Raw genomic sequence first — 4,331 nt, 5'->3', positions numbered from 1 at the left:
TAATTAGGGCTGCTGCTATAAATAGCAGCATGTGACTTTGGCCGTTGTGGAAGAGTATCTGATCGCAGTTCTTCAGGAATCTTGTGTGCTGGACTTTGTTGCTTTTTCACGCCCTGGAAAACAAAACGGAGCAACGTTTGTGTGTGTCTCACTTCATTGGAAGAAGGGGTGTGAAGTTTCTTCCCAGCTGCTAGCTAAGTACTTAATGACTGCTTAAGGGTACAGACTACCCGGTTGTTTTGGGAAGAGTGCTCTTTGCAATACAAAGAGTGCTTTGTTTATTTTGAATTTTGTGATAAAGAACACTGTTTTGAATTTTCAAACGTGTGTGTGTCTGAAATTTGTATCGTTGAATTTTCGGGAGGCTCCTACCAGAGAGCCTGGCAGAACACGTTGTGTGTGTATTTTTAAGAAAATGAACAGGGTGAATTCAGAATGGAAAAGATAATTTTATGAACTGCAGAAACATCATTGAAATTACGGTCTCCTCGCCACGCAATGCATTATGGGTGCAGCCGAAGGGAAATTTATTTATTTATTCAATTTTTATGCCGCCCTTCTCCTTAGACTCAGGGCGGCTTACAACATGCTAGCAACATGTTTTTAATAGAGCCAGCATATTGCCCCCACCATTCGGGTCCTCATTTTACCCACCTCGGAAGGATGGAAGGCTGAGTCAACCTTGAGCTGGTGATGAGATTTGAACCGCTGACCTACAGATCTACAGTCAGCTTCAGTGGCCTGCAGTACAGCACTCTACCTGCTGCACCACCCTGGCTTCTCGGATCCATTGGAGGGTCCGCCTCGACTGCAGGCAGTCGCTCATAAGACTGAGCACGACTAACGGCAGCGGGGGGGGGGGGGGGCAGGTTTTTTTTACGCTTTTAGGCCAGTAACAATGATGCTAGCTCAGGAATTCTGGGAGTTGAAGTCCACAAGTCATAGAAGAGCCAACTTTGCCTATCCCTGCACCAACCTATTAATCAAGTAAGGATGGCCACGTGCCAGTTAAAAAAGGTATGACAATTGCTCTCCACAGGGGGCGCCCAGTCTATATACAGTACATGATATAATACAAGCCCTCCTGTCACGCACCTATAACACACACAATAACAAAGGAATTTCACAATCTATTTTTTAAACCAGGTAAGGGTAGCCCCACCGAAGCGAGGCCTCAAAAAATTAATCGTAACTCATAAATGTTCCTCTCCACGGAAATCTTTAGTAAAAGGCGAAAGATTTATACGATCTGAAGAGAAACCAGAGTATGCTTTATTGTCTTTCAAGAGACCCATCCCTGCAACGATGCCCATCTAGTATAATAGGGCGAGCCACCCGGTAGACAAAGACGTTACGTTAGGGAGTATGTGTATTTTTAACGAAATGAACCAGGTGAAGCCTTAAATGAGAAAGATAATTGCATCAGAACCAAAACCTACAACCCTCCCTTCATCGTCAATCCCGCTACCCCTCCACAACTTTCCAACACTTCTCCACCCACCATCCCACATCAACAATCGGACCTCCCCAGCACCTCCAGCAATGAATAGGAAAATGCGCCCCTTACTACCTTGCCTCAATCCTGCCACAACTCAACGCAATCCAATCCCCTTCCTGAACTCAAACACAACCTCAAATGCAAACTAATCAATGCAAGAAGTTTAATCAACAAGTTATCAGAATTCCTCCTTCTGCTCAACACCAACTTATTTGACATAATCTTTGTTTGCGAAACATGGCTCAACTGCTCCTTTCCTGACTCCATCATTACACAAAATAACTACCTGGTTTTCCGGTCCGACCGCGAATCCCGCAGAGGAGGTGGTGTAGCCATATTCTACAAAAGCTCACTCAATCTAAAAAACATTCAAGTCGCACAAGATTTATTCCTTCCTGAAACCCTAATCTGCGATCTTTCCCTTAACACCACTCTCCGCTTTTTACTGTGCTACAGAGCTCCAAACTATGACACTTCCCACGCATCAAAATTAACTTCCCTACTAACATGGGCATCCTCCTGCCCCTACCCCATCATCTTCCTAGGTGACCTCAACCTACCACACATCAACTGGACACTAAACGAATGCTCTACCGAACCTATACATACCGCCATCTACAACACCGTCACCAGCCTGGGACTGGAACAATTAGTATTAAACAACACCAGACTCAACAGCTGCCTCGACCTCATCTTCTGCAATAGTAAAAGTGCTATTTATGGACTGCATATCATAGAACCCTTCTCCAACAGCGACCATAGTATGATCAACTTCAACCTCAACCTACGCCATCATAACATTCAACAGAACAACGTGTCACCTAAGTACAATTTCAGGAAAGCTAACTACGAACTCATAGACGTCAGTCTCTCATTTATTAATTGGCAATCCCTCTTCTCCAACTGCATCTCCATCGATGACCTCTACAACACGTTCTTACTCCAAATCAATAGACTTATAGATCTGTATGTTCCAATTACTCCTCCTAGAAGAAAACAGAAAAACAACATTCCCATCTCATTAAAGAAACTACAAACCAAAAAAAGATCCCTCTGGCGTAGAAACAAAAAAGGTCCTGTAAACAACTTTAAAAACCGCTACAGAAGAATATGCCAACAAATAAAAGCAGAATGTCTGAACTACCGCAGTAAACAAGAGGAAAACCTCCTACGCTCCAAATCTAACCGTGCCTTCTACAACTTCGTCAACAACAAACTTAACGACTCCAGACCTATTCCACCTCTCATTGGACCACACAACAAAGAGTACCACGACGACCCATCCAAAGCAAATCTTTTCAACTCCTTCTTTGGCTCCGTTTTTGTTAACAGTAATAACTCATCCCCCCTCTTCGCAAATCGCACTCCTAACTCATTAAATCACCTAAGCCAAATCATCTTCACCACAGACTACGTTGGAAAAGCAATCCGTGATCTCAAACCTTCCCTATCTGTCGGTCCAGATGGTCTTTGTGCATACTTCCTAAGAAAACTCTCATCTGCCATAGCTGAACCTCTAAGCATCATCTTCCAAAATTCCTTCATGACCAGCACTCTCCCCAAACTGTGGTCAAAAGCAGTAGTCATCCCCATCTTCAAAAAAGGAGACCCATCACTAGTTGACAACTACAGACCCATATCACTATGCTGTGTACCTTGTAAAATCATGGAATCAATTATAAATCGTTCAATCACTCTCTACTTAGAATCTAACAACCTACTATCAAAAAAACAATTTGGATTCCGTAAGAAACTATCCTGCAACCTACAACTACTCCACTGCAAAAACATCTGGACTACCCACCTTGATCAAGGAAAATTCATCGATGCAATTTATATCGACTTCTGCAAAGCCTTTGACTCAGTGGTTCACGACAAACTTCTCCTAAAACTCAAATCCTATGGCATCTCAGGACTCCTCCACAACTGGATTACCGCATTCTTGTCAAACAGACAACAAGTTGTCAAAATCGGAAGCGCCATTTCCTCCCCTGTCCCTGTCAAAAGCGGCGTTCCCCAAGGCAGCGTACTAGGTCCTACTCTTTTCATCCTATACATCAACGACCTCTGCGATAATATCGTAAGCAACTGTGTACTTTTTGCCGACGATGTGAAACTCTTCAACACCACCGACAACACACTCACTCTTCAAAAAGACCTTGACTTCATTTCAGATTGGTCCAACACCTGGCAACTTCAAATATCAACCAACAAATGCTCTACCCTCCACATCGGCAAAAAGAATCCAAACCACATATATGAACTGAATAAACAAATCCTCACTACCAACCAACACTCAGTAAAAGACCTCGGAATACTCATTTCAAATGACCTAAGTGCTAAAGCCCACTGCAACAATATCGCCAAAAAAGCCTCCAGAGTTGTTAACCTGATCCTACGCAGCTTTTGCTCCGGCAATCTCACACTACTCACAAGAGCCTACAAAACCTATGCCAGACCCATTCTCGAATACAGCTCATCTGCCTGGAACCCACACCGCATCTCAGACATCAACACTCTCGAAAACGTCCAAAGATACTTCACCAGAAGAGCCCTCCACTCCTCCACTCGAAACAGAATACCCTACGAAAATAGACTAACCATCCTGGGCCTTGAAAGCCTAGAACTAAGGCGTCTAAAACACGATCTGAGTATTGCCCACAAGATCATACGCTGCAACGTCCTTCCGGCCAACGACTACTTCAGCTTCAACAGCAACAACACAAGAGCACACAATAGATTCAAACTTAATATCAATCGCTCCAAACTTGACTGCAAAAAATACGACTTTAACAATCGAGTTGTCGAAGCGTGGAACTCATTACCGGACTCA

General features: G+C 43.6%; 1 non-coding gene across 1 annotated transcript; it reads right to left on the bottom strand.

Annotated features, from left to right (window-relative positions):
* Positions 1 to 1,154: 1,154 nt before the first annotated feature.
* LOC139166068 (U5 spliceosomal RNA) lies at positions 1,155 to 1,269 on the bottom strand. Its single transcript, XR_011558876.1, has one exon. It is a non-coding gene; the product is annotated as a U5 spliceosomal RNA (small nuclear RNA).
* Between the last annotated feature and the right edge of the window lie 3,062 nt (positions 1,270 to 4,331).

This window comes from Erythrolamprus reginae, chromosome 3, assembly GCF_031021105.1.
Source record: "Erythrolamprus reginae isolate rEryReg1 chromosome 3, rEryReg1.hap1, whole genome shotgun sequence".
In the NCBI taxonomy this organism is placed as follows: domain Eukaryota; kingdom Metazoa; phylum Chordata; class Lepidosauria; order Squamata; family Dipsadidae; genus Erythrolamprus; species Erythrolamprus reginae.
The sequence above is the reverse complement of the archived record's forward strand: the minus strand, read 5'-3'. Positions and strand labels throughout refer to the sequence as shown.